We start from the raw sequence: 17,265 nt of genomic DNA, 5'->3' as shown, positions 1-17,265 counted from the left end.
GTTCAAGTGTCTCGCCCAGGGACACTTCGACATGTGACTCTTACCAGGAATCCAACCTCTAAGTTGTGCTCTAACCACTGAGCCACAGCCACCCCATGTGGTACATCACTGTATCTTTCTTTGAATATTTTACCTTAACAGAAGTTATAAACCACAGCAATGGCAGTAGACTACATATATACCTTTCCAAGTGATGCTTTGGATAGACATAGATGAAAGGTGACTGTTTTTTAAACTGAATAATACTGAACTTGAATCGGAACATATTATTGTTTTTATTGGTTTTATTTCTTCCACCCACTGTATAGCTAATAGAACTGCCAACAGTTCTCCTGTATATACTGATAGATTGTTATTGATTCTTTTACCTACTTTTATTTGAAATTCTGGTACTATAGATACAACTCCTATTTTCTCTATTGTTTTTGATGCATCTGTATATATTTGAATGTACTGATAATAACTGTCTATGTATTCTTGTACTGTATGAAAAGTGATAATACCCTGATCATTTTTCCTTTCCAATAATTTCAAATCCACTGTAGCTTCTGGTAAAATCCAGGGTGGTATTATTGACAATGGTTGACTTGGACTTATTGTTACATTATGTATATGATATTCCTCTATTTTTCTTTAATTACCCATCCAAAACTTCCTGTCTTTCTTTTTTCATTTTCCCAAGATTCATTTAAAATGTCAAGGGTTGGATGATTTGGTTTATTGCTTTGTAAATTCAGCCAGTAATTTACCATGGTTTGTGTTCTTCTCAGGTCTAAGGGTGGTTCTCCCATTTCCACTTCTAATGCTGTTGTTGGAGTGGTTTTGAAAGCTCCTGTGCTAATTCTTAGTGCCTGATGTTGAATGATGTCTAACTTTCTTAAATGTATTTAAGCTGTCCCATGAACTAAACGTCCATAATCTATGTTTGATCTGATTAATCCAGTATATATCTTTTTTAATGGTCCTCTATCTGCTCCCCAGTCACTGCCAGCTAAACATCACATAATATTTAATACTTTTTTTCATTTATCTATTATTTTCTGTATGTAGATATTCTATTTAATTTTTTCATCAAACCATATTCTTAAAAACTTTATACATTTTACTTGTTCCAAGTCCTGGTTATATAACTTGATTTTTATTTCTTGGCTATTTTTTTTCTGTGTAAAAACCATAACTTTTGTTTTTTCAACTGAGAACTTAAATCTCCCCATTTAAATCCCCATTTCTCTATTTTATAAATAATATTTTGTATTTTCTTAATGGTAAATTGTATATTTCGGCCTCTTTTCCATATAGCCCCATCATCTGCAAGTAAAGAACAACCCATCCCACCTCCAATGTCATTAAATATGTCATTTATCATGATAGAGAACAGTACTGGACTGACAATACTCCCTTGAGGTGTTCCATTTTCTACTTGATACTTTCGAGACAGTTTTTGACCTATTTTCACCTGTATTGTTCTGTTTGATAAAAAAAATTCTATCCATTTAAACATTTTCCCATGAATTCCTATTAGTTGTAATTTAATTAATAAACCTTCCACCCACAACATATTGTACGATTTTTCAATATCAAAAAATACTGCCACCACACTTTCTTTATTTACCTGTGCTCTCCTGACTTTGTACTCCAGAAATATTGTTGGATCGTTAGTATTTCTCCCTTTTCAAAAACCACTTTGATACCTTGATAAATAATATTTACTGTTTAAATAATATATTATTCTATAATTAATCATTTTTTCCATTATTTTGCAAATATTTGATGTTAATGCTATTGGTCGATAGTTTTCTGGTTTTGTGTTGTCTTTTCCAGGTTTGGCTATTTGAATTATTACTGATTCTTTCCAGCTCTGTGGTAGCTCCCCCTCCTCCCAGACTTTATTATAAAATTCTAACATTATGTTTTTAGATGATTCATTGAGATGATATATCATTGTATACAAAATCTGATCTAGTTGAGTTTTTGCTAGTATTTCATTTTTTTCCTCATCTTTTATTATATTTGTGTTTTCAATATTTAATACTGGATATCCATATTCTTTTTGAATACCATTCATTCTTTTAAATACTTTCTAAATGATTTCAATCTTTGTTTCTTTCCCAAAAGTATTACAGAAGTTCTTCCAATATTGTCTTTTTGTGTTCTTAACAACCTTTCTTTCCATATCTTGTTTTCTTTTATACTCAAAAAGGTTTTGATAGATTAGATTACTTTTAAGTATTTTAAATTCTTTATTTTTTAATTTTATTATTTCACTACATTCACTTGTCCACCATGGTACCATTTTCTTATTGTTCTGTCTTCTTCCTTTTTTTTACTGAATGTTCTGCTGCTTCTAATATAATTTTACAAATATCATTGTTTATGTTATTTATATTCTTTGTCATATCAACTTTTTCTAGGTTACTCAAATATCTAAATTTAATCCAGTCTGCCTTATTAAAGTTCCATTTTTCATTTATTATTTTATTACTATTATCTAATGTTACTCTGACTCTGATTGTAATAGGATAATGGTCACTGCCAATTGTTATATTTTTATTAATATCCCACTCACAAACACCTGCCAGTGAGTTTGATACTAATGTTAAATAAATTACTGATTCTGTTACATACATTAAATCTTGTTCCCCTCCCATCATTAATACATACTAAATTTTTATTTTCTATAATTTCTTCAATAACTTGTCCATTTTTATCATCACTTTTCCCCCAAACTGTGCTATTTGCATTAAAATCCTCACACAAAATTACTTTCCCCTCCAAATATCCCAACACCTCTTACATCGATTCAAGTGACATTGTTTTACATGGATTATAAAAAAATTACTATTCTACATTTTCCTTCTTTTCCCCATATTTCTACTACTATATATTCTAGTTCTTTACCCTTCCCTAATGCCTGATATTGTAGCCCTTGTTTAACCCACACCCTCCTCCTGTTCCATTCTGCCGATCCCTTCTTATACTAACATATCCTTTAATAACAAAATCCAATGTTGGTTTTAGTCATGTCTCCTGTACACAAATAATATGTGTTTTTTCTTCAAGTTCATTAATATATCCTTTAAATTCCTGTCCATTAGCAATTAAACTTCTTGCATTCCCTTGTAATATTTTCATATACTATTGTCACCTGGTGTTCCTGATCGCCCATCTGTTTCCAACCTTATGTTAATGTCTTCCCATGATCCTTCTTTCAACCCCAAAAACTTTTCAGCTCTTCTCACGATTATTTTGATTTTCTCTGTTTTAAATTTTGGCCTGGTCAGTGCAGTTAATGACATATGCCATGAATAATATTAAATTCTCAAACAGACATGGAGATATTTTCATCAGATTGTGCTTTGGTTTGCTGTGTTGCTTGATTCTCTGTTTGTTTGATTTCTCATGATTTTTGTCCTTTTACACTTTTTACTGCTTCTGCGTAACTTATGTTGTTAGTGACTTTAATTTGTTGGATTTCTTTACCTTCTTCCTTACCTCACCACCCCCGTATGTGACTCTATGTTGTCCACCACAATTACAGCATTTTTCATGAACATCTTTGCATTCTTCTATTTTGTGATCTTCTCCACATTTTGGACATCTTTGTTTTCCTTTGCATACTGAAGCTATGTGCCCATATCTCTGACATTTGTAACAGCGAAGTGGTGGTGGGACATAAGGCCTGACTTGAAAGCTTAGATAACCTATTTTGATATTTTTTGGCAGGATTGTTTCTTCAAACTCTATTAATATTGACAGACTTTCCACTCTTTCCCCATTGATAGTTTTTGATAGTCTCTTCAATTTATTTACTTTTTTGCCGATAATGCTTCTTTTACTTTTACGCTCTCCAAATCAACGCCAGCAAAATGAAGGAGATGGTCATTGACCTCAGGAGGAAGTCATCCCATACAGCATCGGTGAACATCCAGGGAAAGTACATCGAGACAGTGGACTCTTACAAGTACCTTGGTGTTCACCTCAACAACAAGCTGGACTGGTCTACTAACACAGACGTCCTGTATAAGAAGGGCCAGAGTTGACTCCACCTGCTGCGGAGACTGAGGTCCTTCGGTGTGTGCAGGACTCTGTTAAAGACCATCTGCCTTCTTCTATGAAGTGGTCTGCTGGGGGGCTGGATGTACTGAAAGGGACAGGAACAGGATTGACAAACTAGTACGGAGGTCAAGTTCTGTACTGGGGTGTCCTCTGGTAGTGATGGGTGAGAGGAGGATGCTAGCTAAGTTGACAACCATCATGGACAACCCCCGCCACCCTCTGCATGAAACTGTGGGAAGGATGAGCAGCTCCTTCAGCCAGAGACTCAAACATCCTCGCTGCAGGACGGAGCGCTTTCTTAGATCATTCATCCCAACCGCAGTTAGGCTGTATACCACAACATGATGTTATGACTAACTTGGACACCTCACCTCCACTGCCATCACTTTGCGAACACCCTCCATATACATTTCATTTATTTACTGTGATGGAAGCGACACTCTGACCCTCGTTACTGCAGTGAATTGATTTCATGCCAAAAGAGCAGAACTTTTTGCCAGCAGCAGTCCTAACTATTTTTAATTTTAAAAGAAAGGCAAATGGAGAGGAGGACATCGCCACAGAGAAGGAGAAGAGAAACAGGAAGTTTTACTTCAAACATGACGTGAACACACACACTGTCATTAAAAAGTATGAGCTGCTTACAGGCCGACAGCCTGAGGTCAGTTTGGGATTCAGAACAGTTTGTTATTGATGAAAAAATATAAACTATCTATGTGTGATGAACTGAAACTGCTATTGATTAGTTTACTCTGGTGTGAGAGTTCATAAATGCTTCTTTCAAACGCTTCCTTTTTTTTTGTCAATAGCTTCCATGTTATACGGCCCATCCATCCCACCTCTTGCACAGTGACTGCTGGAGATAGGCACCAGCTCCTAGCAACCCAAAAAGGGGTACACCAAATTTTTATTTGGTTTTAATGCAACTTGTATTTTTCAATAATTACTTTAATGAAAAACTGATGATTGTTTTTCTGTAGCTTCCAATTTATGTGGCCCAGTGACAGAATTTATGTTGAACTGTTTTACTAGAATGGACAAATGAGACACACCCATTTTTATCTGATTGTAATGCATTTCTTTAATTAATATTTTTATGAAAAATGTATGATTGTTTTTTTTTAATAGCTTCCATGTGCCCTGGTGACACACAATTAATGTTGAATTGTGCTCCTAGACTGAAGAAAAATTTTTTTCAAGGTTTTTATACATCTAAGGTGTGTCAATGCACCTCTATCATCTCCTATTACTACTGAAGGTAGTAATTATGTTTACTCGCGTTACTGTAATTGAGTAAGATTTTGTGTGTTTTGCACTTTTTAGGTAATTATTCCAACCTGTACTTTTACTTTAGTATGTTTTATGTTGAGGAACATTTTAAAATCTTACAGCAACAGGTATGACTATGATGATATATAAATGCTGTTTCACTCTAATTTTTATATTTGGAATTTTATTAAGAAAAGAATCAGTTCACAGACGGAGCTTCTTACTGACAGTTGAAGCTGAAACTGAACTCATCATGCTCTGGAGCAGCAGGTGATGAGAAGTCCAGCCCTCTGGTAATCCACTGACCAACAGAGCCTTAGGACACCTGAACGTCTTTTAAACAGAAGCTTGACATAAATTCCTGTCTTCCACTGTTTATGTTCATACAGTCTCATGTCTCTGTGAGCAACTGTAGCCCAAGAATGACCTGTGGTCCAAATCAAGAGCAGGAGGTCATTAAAGAATTTTTTCTACCAGCTTCTTTGTGTGTGGTTTTTCTTTCTTTCTTTTTTTTTTTTTTTTTTAGCATGTTTCCTTATTAAACAAGTTGAGTGCTGTGCGATGGTCTGCACTAAAATTACAATTTACTCTCTGTTTTAAATATCATGTGTGATGTTTTACTTTAGAAAATTAACAGCAAATTTAAATATTAGTTTTTTTTTGTTTTAATGAAGCAGCTTGCTTAAAAAAACAAAGCCACAGGAGAAATGTCCTCCTGCAGTAAAATATCAGAAGCAGCCTCTGTAAAGCCTGATTATCTCTGTTTTCATGTTTTAAGTCTTCAGACATTTAAGAACATGAAGCTGGTGATCTTTGTGTTCATGGTTTTATATGATGCTATAAAACAGGGGTGTCGAACTCCAGGCCTCAAGGCTCCTCTGTCCTGGAGGTTTTAAGTTTTTCTGCTCCAACACACCTGATTCAAATGGTTTAATCACCTCCTCACCAAACCATCAAGTTCTCCAAAAGCACATCCACAAGTCATTCATTTAAACCAGGTGTTTTAAAGCAAGAACACATCTAAAACATGCAGGAGAGCGGCAAAAATCATAATTATTGTTATACATTTTACTATTAAAAAGAACAACAATAAAATTTTCCATTACACACACCCATCAAATGAAACAACTGAACTTTAATTTTTCACCACCTGATCCAAAGACATGGAAGCTACTGAGAATAAAACATACATTTTTCATAAAAATATAAAATGCTTTAAAATCAGATACAATTTGGTGTGTCTTATTTGTCCAGTCTAGTGAAATAATTCAACATTAACTCTTTGTCAGACATGACATGGACGTTATTTATTTTCTGTTTTTCAGGTGTCATTGAACCACTGTGTTTAGGAGGTGGGAGGTGCGCTGACCCACATCTTACTGCCAGCACCGGGTCAAACTGAAGGAAGACACCACTGAGTCTGCCTCGAGTCCCTCTGGTGGTCTGAAGCACTTTCTTTTTGTGGAGGAAGTGGAGGAAGCACATTTCGCTGCAAAGTCCTGTGCCTTTACACCTGTTGGCTTTCATAGTTTGTTCTACCAACTTTAAAAAAGAAAAAAGTAAAATATTTTTTCTAGGTCTTTAATTTGAGCCTGAAGACATTTTTTATAGATTTTGCATTCATTCCAGGAATACTAGGCCTGTCATTTTAATTAAATTCTTTTGCTAGTAGCTGACAAGGATTGCTAAACACTGAATTGTGGATTTGGTAGATGAAAAACTTGTACAGCACCACCACCTAGTGGACTAAAGATATCAGTGCAGACCTGAGGGTTGGCACTAACTGCTGCTCACTGTGATGGCCTCAGCAAATTTTGACAAGATAAAAAGTTTACAAGTAAAAAAGCTCTATCAAACTAAAGACCTATCATTTTGAAAGGACTGCATATTCTCAAAGTTTTGAGACTAAGATCATCTAATGCTGAGAAATGAAGGAGCTTTGGTCAAAACGTTATACAATACCACGAGATGTCACCCTCAAAGTATGTGCTGTGACTGAATCTTAGCTACTGCCAAGTTTTAGTGCAATATCTGTAAAACTGACTGAGTTATAACCTTTAATGTGTTGGCTAATCTGGATTAACTGTGGCAGCCATCCTAAATTGAATTGACTTCAAAAGATAATCAGTTGTAGTTGTGAATCTAATGATTACTATCTTAGAGTTTCATTAAAAGTCATCCAGTAGTTTAGGAGATATTTTGCTAACAGATGAACGGGTTTTGAAACTTTCAAAAAGTAATCACTGACTATACATCTGCAACTGATTCACTTCTGGAGTCAGTTCAGTTCAGCCAATCTACATAAGATAACACAAAAAGGGCTCTAACTCAGTCAGTTTTACGAATATTGAGCTAAACTTTGACATGGTGGTAACTGAGAGTCATGCTCTGAGGATGACATCTTACAGTTTTACATAAGATCGTGCATAACATTTTCTTTTTAATATTTGACTAAAACATCCCTAACTCCATCAAGTCTCAACATGAGATGATCTCAGTTTAATCTCTGACACGAAAGACGGCGGGCGACATGCGTTACTTCAAAGAATGCTAGGCCTTTAATTCTTATACAGTAAATGTTGATAAAAAACATCTTCAAACTAATATTAAATAGTTTTTAAATTTCTTTTTCAAAAACACAATACTAGACATGTGGAATAATGTAGATTTAATCTTAAAAGCAATAATTTATACAGAAAAGTGGCAACAATGTAAGTCTGCTTACATAAATCATGAATGTGATCATTTTGTGGTACATAATAAATGTAGTTTTGTTTTTGAATATTGTCCTGGCACTGAAAAATGATATTAAAGTTTTAACATTCTAATCCTGTACTTCCACTGTTCACCAGCAGATGAAGCTTGGGGACCAGTTTAGCCCTCATAAGTCATTCGGGAAATTCAAGTTAAACAGATCTCATGGCAATAATATTGTTCCTCTCTTCATTAGTATGAATAAAAAAGACATGTCTGGTATGTTATAATATTACTGGTAACAGTGGATCATCTGGGAATTTCAGAATCAAGGCTGCGATGTTCTACACCTCCTAAACATTGTCAAGACACCTAAATACATATGTCTGAGTAGCCAAAAATATGTAGCATTAGTGATAGAATTATGAATTTTATACAGATAGAAATGGTTTTGTGAAAAATTTAACCTTTTATTAAATTTCATCCTTTGCAGTATTTTGTTTTATCATACAGAAGTAGCTTTTCATATTTTTTCATAAATTGTTAGTTTAGTACCATGTTTAGTTTGACTGATTGTATTACTGAAAATTAACCATACTACTACTGCTACTACTAAAAATAAACCTAAACAAACTATGTGTTATTGTACATTTTGTTCGGTTTTACCAGTTAAAAAAAACAAATGTCATGTTCTGAAATTTTTTACAAGCATTTACTTAACAATACATGGATCAAACAATGTCATCATTTATCGTATTCTCACTTAGTTTTGCCGCCCTAAAGATATACCACAAAAGAAACAATTTCTGCTGCAGGTCCTAATACTTTTGAAGACAAAATAAGGATAAGAAAACGCACACATCCAAAATACTCTGGTGTGGATAATGGACCGAAAATAGAATGTAAGCAAACACTGATGAAAAGATCTGGGCCACTAAACCTTCTTCAGACTGGCAAGCTCTAAACACAGAGTCACCATTTTTAAATAATTAAAATTAAATCATGTAACAAACAGCTGTTCAAAAATACTCATACCAGTTTTTTAAAAATAACTGGGAATATTGAAAATGCACATGAAAAAACCCCCCAAATACATATAAATATACGCAATTACCACCAAATAATAAATATATTCAAACAATGTATAATACATAAAAGGTGTCACATTTATAGTTCAGATTTTATTCTTCCTCTTTGGCTTTTTGATTTGAATTTCACCGTTATTAATACAGGTGATCTCATTGAGACACAAGGACCTATTTCAAGTGAATATAGTTACAGACAAACAGTCAATACAGTGCACGCTGCAATTAAAAGAGCACTACATAAAACAGAGCAGTCTACTGAGACAGGTCATTCTAATACCTTAGCTCTAGCTTCTTTAATGGATTGTAATGTTTATATTTTGTCTTTTTTGTATGTTTTCATGCTGCTGACCGGCAGCGGCTGCCTCTTTTAAATTAGTATTAATGACAATTATTCACAAACCAATCTTAATACTTTTTAAAAATTAGAATTTCTTTTGTTTAAACCAGAAGTGTTTAATTTATTCCCTTTCAGGGAGTTGTAGCCATTTTGGTCAAACCTTGAAAATAACGTTATGCACAATCTCATGCGATATCTCCAGATATGAGTGCCTGTTGTGCATGACTCTCAGCAACTACCACATCACATTTTTAGCTTGATATCTGTAAAACTGAATTATAGTCATTTTTGTCTTGGCTAATGTAGATTAGCAATGGCAGGCATCCTAAACTGAACTTACTTCAAAAGTTATTTAGTTGTAGATGAACATTCAGTAGTTACTTTCTGAAAGTTTCAATAAAATTTGTCCAGTGGTTCATGAGATATTTTGCTAACACACAAACAAGGTTGTCGCCAACACTTACTGTGATAATTCTTGGTAAAGATGTTGTACATTGAGTAGCACTTAGAGTATGTGTTGTGAATAACTCTGAGCTCCAAACACGCCAAACTTTAGCACAGCATTTCTAAAATTGACAGAATTACAGACATGTTTGTGTTTTCTAAAGTCAGATGGTCATGGCAGTCTTCTTTAGTTAAATTGGCTCTCAAAGATAATTATGTGTAGAGGTACATGCAATAACTATTTACCAAAAGTTTTAATAAAATTTATCTAGAAGTTCATGAGATATTTTGCCAACAGACACAGTTGACTTCAAATATTTGTTGCATATTTTCAACCAAGATTTTGTGCAATCTGTTACTGCCCAGAATATGTCTTGGGAAGCCATCTTAGCCTCTGCCACATCATATTTTTGCTCAGTATTGTAAAACTGACTGAGCTGAAGCCAATTTTATGTTTTTGAAAGTTAGTTGGCTGCAGCAGCTGTTTTGCTGTCACCACTACCAGGCCCTGCGCCAGGGCACCAAGAATAGAATCACCCAGAGATGCTAAAGGCTCTGGAAGTTATGGTGTTCAAATACAATTTAAATTGAAATTCAAAAATACTTTATTGATTCCAAATGTTGTTGTAGCTCATAACCCTGGTGCCATTAAGGAGTTGTTATAGATGCTGATGGCTGTGGGCAGGAAGGTTCTCTTGAAGGTCTGTCCTGATGTGTCCTCGGTCCTGATGGCCTCAAAGAGCCCCACCAGCCTTGCTGGTCTCCTGCAGAGCCATGACAGCAGAGCCCTGGAAGCGCAGGCCAGTCTTGAAGTTCTGGGCAATCCCCCATACCAGATGCTGGAAGAGCAATTTCCGGACTTCTGGTAGAGGTGTATCTCCTTGAGAGCCATGGTACCGTGCCTGTAGAGGTGAGGCTTCTTCACTCCGCTGGTGGCCGGGGTGCTCTTGCGGGCGGCTTTGGTGGCGAGCTGCTTCCTGGGACCTTTACTTCCGGTGGACTTATGGGCGGTCTGCTTGGTTCTGGCAATGACTGGACTTCAGGATTCTTCACATTTAACACTTGTTGTTATGGTTACGCATCATAACAAGATGTCCAAAAGTAAAAGGTTTCAGTAAAAAATCTTTGTAACCAGAGTAAATAATCATCCAACGAAAAGCGATTTACAACTAGAAAAAAGAGGAATTAAACTGTTCAAAAACAATATCTCAGAATGAGTGTAACAGAGCTACTCCAACATGAAGCCAACTTGAGTGGCAAAATTCTAGAAGCGTTTTATGTTTGACATGTCATTTAAACATCACATGAAGGGCCGAAACAATCGCTACACAGTGGCAGACTAGGGTGGTGTTCCCAGTTTTGAAAAGGGGGACCGGAGAGTGTTTGCCAAATATCGAGGGAACCTCAAGGGAACCTGGTTTGGGAACTTCAGGGTCTTGTCTCTGCTTTTTGCAGACAATGAGGTTCTGTTGGCGTCTTCAGGCTCTGACCTTCAGTGTTGGCTGATGCTGTTCACAGCCAAGTGTGAAACAGCAGGGATGAGAGTCAGCTCCTCTAAGTCCGAGGCCATGGTGCTCAACTGGCTAAAGGTGGGATGCTTCCTCCAGGTGGGATGTGTGTCTCTGCCTCACGTGAAGGGGTTCAAATATCTGGGGGTCTTGTTTATGAGTGATGGCAGGGCAGTGTGGGAGATGGATGGATTAATCTGGGCCTTGTTCACAGGAATGAAAGCATTGCTTCTCTGTTGTTGTGAAGAAGGAGCTGAGCCAAATGGCAAAGCTCTCAGTTTCCTGGACTGTTTATGTTTCAACCCTCTCTTAGACTTATGAGGTATGGATCATAACCAAAAAACAAGATCTTATATACAAGCAGCTGAAAACAGCTTCTTCTGTAAGCTGGCTGGGCTCAGCTTTAGAGATATGTCGAGTAGCTCTGTTATCTGGTAGCTGACATTTTTAAATAATCTGTAAGATCATTTATTTGTGGTTGGTGCCATTATCCAATTTTAGTTACCAAGCTACAATTTAGTGTGGCGGTAGCTGAGCATCAACCCCAACACTTTTTTTTGAGTGCAACACATTATGCCACATTTTTGCTTAAAGCTTTGGTATTAACTGTCAGAGTTAATCCTGTCTGTCTGTCAGCAAAATAGCTCATAAACCACTAGACAGATTTCAGGAAACTCTAAAACAATATTTATTGGCTGCACAGCTACAAAGCTGTACACCTGATAAACTTTGGAGTCAACTTTTAGTCAGTTAATTTCAAGATGCCCTCCACATCTAATCACATCTAATTTACAGATACTGTGCTTAAATTTAGTGTGGCAGAAGCTAGGAGTCATTCACAACACATACTCCAAGTGCTAAAAGATCACGTGAGATATCAAAATATTGCAGATAGTGCATATTGTTGTTTCCAAGGCTTGACCAAAAATGCCTATAACTGTCATTTCTCAACTCTGGCATGAAAAACAGAGCGCAATGAATAATGCTTGGTCTTCAATTACAGTATGTTAATGTTACTCACAGCTCCAAATAAACATACAGAACTTAAAAACATCATCTGAAAGCCATGAGTGTGGTATCATTTAAAAAGCACTTGGAGCAGGTGGTACGATAAAACACTCCCAATCAATCTAAATGGACAAAACATTTTATTGCATTCATATTAAGATTTTTTTGTGAAAATAAGATATGCTATACACAAACTTCTAATCAGACCCTCCAGGATTTCGTGATGTTGCAATCGCAACTATTAACGAAAAATCAAGCAAACCCTGCAAAATCGCAACTTTTTGCAACTTTGTCCAAAACACTGCAACTTTCCCGCAACTTTAACCCAATATTTATTGTTTCTAAAGTGATTCACCACCGTTTCTGTGGTCTAGTGTCTTCTTTGTGGGTTTGTGTAGTGTGGAATACAAAATAACCCCAAATAACTCCATGATGTCACATCCTGTTAACATCAGAATGCCGGGAGCGTGCAGGAGCAGAGACCGAAGCGAAAATGTGCGCTAATTCACATTTGCCCACAAAGATTTCAGCAAAGGACCGAGCAAAACACCGCAGTGAAGTTAGTTTTAAGTTGGATATTCACGCTCCGTGGAGTTAGCGGCATCTTACTCACGGCTGACCCGAAAGAGGAACACTAATGTCGGCCAGCCATCCCTAAGTGAACCATCGCGCGTGAGAGAAGGGGCCGGCAGAGAACGGCTGGCCGACATTAGCATTCCTGTTTCGGGTCAGCCGTGAGCTAGACGCTGCTAACTCAGTGGAGCGCGAATATCCAGTATCCAACTTAAAACTAACTTCACTGCGGTCGCAAACGAGTTTCCTTACCAGCTGCACGAGAGTGGGGGGAAGCTGTTTTGCACGTCCTAAAGTGTAATCATTGAACATAAACGCATCAACAAACACTTTGTGTTTGCAAAACATGTGAGGAGATCTGCAGACAAGGGACAATCCAGAAATGGTCATGAATGTCAGTTTAAAAGCTATCGAAGTTCTCAAATAAAGCACCTTTTGAGAATGTCAATGTTTGTTGGTAATTGTCTTACAAAACTTGTAAGTATTTTTGGTTTATATATTAAAAGTTGTGATTTTTTATTGATTTCAGTAAAAAAAAATTGCAACTTTTCATCACAACTTTTAGGAAAATGCCCCGCGAAATCAGGCATTTTAGCCCACAACAATCACAAAAAAACCTGCGAAATCAAAAAAACAGGGGACTTATGCAAATATGAAAGGTGACGCAGTAACCATTAGATAAAAGTGGAAAGAGACGAAAAATCAACAGCTGTCTACAGAGATTTGTGAGCTATACATTCAATTTTTGTTTTGTAACAATGTGGGGAAACAATTTCACTCAGTGGCCTTTGCCGTATTTTTTTTTCTACTCTTCTTTTCCATCTCCTTTTTTCGTGTCTTATTAGTGTTGAATTTTCAAAAAAGTGTTGAATTTTCAAAAAAGTCTTGAATTTTCAAAAAAGTGTTAAACACTGCGCTGTAAAAAGAGATAGCTGGTCTCGGTGCAGTTTCTTCTTATTAATGCTTGTTTCAATTTATTTGTTCACTTTAAACTGCAACAACCAGAAGGTCTTAATTTAGTTTTTTCAAACACACACCCACACACGCACGGACCTTTAAGCATGGTAGCATGCTGTGTTGCGTGCCCCCAGGGTGTGTATGTGATGGAGAATAGGAAGAGGATCGTTGCCCTGCTGTTGAACCCACTTTGTTTCTTTTTCCTCTTCCATCTGTGTCTCGTCTGATGCATGCAGCGCAGTGACAACTGCAGCCCTGAAACCCTTACTTCTGGTCCTTATTCTCAAAACATCCAAATCTAGAAAATACTGGAAAAAAAATATGAATATAACACTAGTGGGTGTCTGTTCCTTGTTAGCCTGATGACAAAATGAACCTGCTTTTGAAATAAACAAAAAGCAAAAAACAAAACAAAAGAAAACAAAAAATCCAGATATTTACTTTTGTGGCAGAATATTTTTTGAACTTTCATAGCTAATTTATTTGGTTTGAAGGCTCAGACTTTTGTATGAAGCCAAACTAAAGTTAAATGTGTAAAATGTTTTCAGTTACATGGCCTTGACTGAAAATACCAAATTTGATCTAATATAAAAGACCTGTTGCACATTTTTTTTTTGAAGGCACTAAAATCTGGGATGGACTTGCGACCTGTCCAGGGTGTACCCCACCTTTCGCACAATGACCGCATGAGGTAGACACCAACTCCCCCCACTACCCCGTACGACTCTGAGGCAGTCTTTAGAATGTTTTGTGATTTTGGTTGGGATCCTAATTTCTTCTCTTAAGTTATAAAGGCTCACAGTCCCGTCGCGTGAGTTTTGAACATTATTTTATATTTAAATAGAATTACTGCAGGCAACTCCAACCTGTCTTAAACCCACCAGAACTGTGATGTTGGAGTCTTCAAACCCATCTCAAGAGCACTAGCGCTGTATTTTGACACCTGCATGGGAGTCATTTGTAATAGCTATTGCAATAACAGAAAGAAAGAGGTAAAATAAGCCATGTGTCATGTTAGAGAATAAGGCCTGTCTACACTACCCTAGATGTTTCAAAGAATGGAGACTTTCTGCTGCATTTACACCTCTCATCCACAGGCAAGTGGACATTTTCTTAAAAATCCCTTTTGTGTTTTTGTGTGGACTCAAGATTGAGAGCTTTTAAAAAACAATGATGTAGTTGCCTATTTTGCACATGTCCACCTTCGCTTTCTGAGTAATAGAGGATTATCTTACTATCCCGTGCAAGTTGGGGTGTAAGGGAACGTTGTTCAACGACTACCCTTTACTAAGGATTAGTTCAGAAATGTTCAGAAGGAAAACACAAGCTTAGTTAGCTAAACTGCCAATGCTATGGCAAAACTTCCAACGGTTAGGGTATTATCTCACTGTACTGCAACTGTTGGAGACGAGATAGTGACTCAAAATAGCACGAAAATAGCCAAATTTTTAGTTACAATTTCACTGAATTCTGACTGTTTGTGACCAATTTGCTGTTTTGCCACATTTTGCCTGACCAGTCTTTGAAAATCAAGGCCTAGTTTTGAGTGCAAGGATTGCAAAACTATTCTGGACTGTTCACATTTTTTCATTCTGCCACTATTTTACCTGCTTTGTGGCCACCTCGGCAGCCATTTCCATGTTTAACATAATCTACCGGAATACATTTTTCAAATGAACAAAGGCAGATTTGAACCAGACTTTCCATTACATCCTTTAATATTGATGTCATATTTAGACCTGAACATTTGGCGCTGTAGCCTCAGATGTTTTCTGTCATAAGGAAAGCTCCTATACAGGTATCAAAGCACACCTTAAGAATTATGAGTACTCTCACAAAACACTTCAGGTCGGGACTTAGATGCCTTCTGCCTGATGTGATTTCTAAATGGACCGAGGCGCCAAGAGGGGTCAAAGCCAACCCACCCCTGATGGTATACAGTCTGTGTAACCACCTGGTCATGGGATTAAACTACAACAAACAGGTTTATTATGGAGGGAAGACCAATGATGATGCACAGCAACAAGCATTTAGTTTAAAAAACAGTTAACCACAAAGAGAATTGCTTAACTGAGTTAAATCATCATGTTTTGAAAACGATATACATTTAATGTGGCAACAGCTGATGCAACGAAGCTGAGTTTTGCGCCACGCCTCTTTTGGTTCCGTGAAGCTCACTTCATTTCTGAAAGGTCACGTCTGTGCGAGACTTTGCTAATCACGTGAGGAAACTGAGAATCCCTGTGAATGTCCCAAATGCTGTTTGCCAACTAGACTCCAACAGTTGCAGCCCAGATACCACATTAGATACCACATTTAGCTCGCAATATCAGACAGTTTGTACAATCTGATTAAACGGTGTACAAACAGCAAATGGTTCACACTTATAATGCCTTTTAAACATCTCCAGTTTCTGCATTTCACTATTATTATTATTATTATTATTATTATTATTATTATTATTTATGATAAATATATCGTATAGGGCATTTTTTTAACTTATACTTTTATATATTCTTACTCATACACTAATAATATTCAATGTCTTGTCCAAGGACAAGCATTTATAGATTCTTTCCTAATTTCAAAGATACTGAAATAAAAATACAAGATTTTTTCATGATTATATATGATAAATATATTGTATTATGTACAATGTGATAGTGGGAAAAGAAAATGTACAAATATTTAAACACTCCTGTTTTTGTCTTTTGGGGTGGGGTTTAGGGGAGGTTGTCAATTCAACTGAGTCAATTTAAGCATTTCTTTTACATTATTGTATGTAATAACATTTTCTGAACAAAAACTGTGCGGCAGAACTTGAACTTTTTTGAACATGACAGACGTTGGTGCTACTGACGGATGAAGACCCAGAAACAAGTCTGTTGGGCATTGAGTGTTCGGATCAGCAGTTTATTTCTTTAATGGTGTCAGGATTTGAGTTTGAGTAATCTTTAGCCTTGGGTTTATTTTCATTTGTGTTTCTGTTGTGATCTTTGAGTTAAGTAAGTTCCTTGTGTTTTCATGTTTAATATTGTTAGTTCTTGTGTAGTTTTGCTCTCTGTGTCCCCTGTGTCATTATTCACCTGCCCTCAGCTCAGTACTTTCTCTTATCAGCCCGCCACACCCATCTGCACCTGTTTCTAGTTAGTAATCAGTCACCTGTGTCCACTTCCGCATCTGCCTCAGTCCTTAAAATCTGTTTCTCTGCTTCACTTACTGGTTCATTGTTGCAGAAATGCACTGTCTGCTTTTCCCTCGTGCTTCCCGCCTCGTGTTCCATGTGTTCTCCACCTTCAGTAAGTTTTTTTTTGCTGCCAAGTAAGCTTTT

The 17,265-nt window shown here is 36.6% G+C and overlaps 1 pseudogene; it reads right to left on the bottom strand.

Moving 5' to 3' along the window:
• Positions 1-10,622: 10,622 nt before the first annotated feature.
• Positions 10,623-10,912, bottom strand: LOC119617531 (annotated as a pseudogene).
• Between the last annotated feature and the right edge of the window lie 6,353 nt (positions 10,913-17,265).

Source organism: Kryptolebias marmoratus, linkage group LG12 (assembly GCF_001649575.2).
Source record: "Kryptolebias marmoratus isolate JLee-2015 linkage group LG12, ASM164957v2, whole genome shotgun sequence".
NCBI lineage: Eukaryota > Metazoa > Chordata > Actinopteri > Cyprinodontiformes > Rivulidae > Kryptolebias > Kryptolebias marmoratus.
Note: the sequence above shows the minus strand (reverse complement) of the source record. Positions and strands in the feature narration are given on the sequence as shown.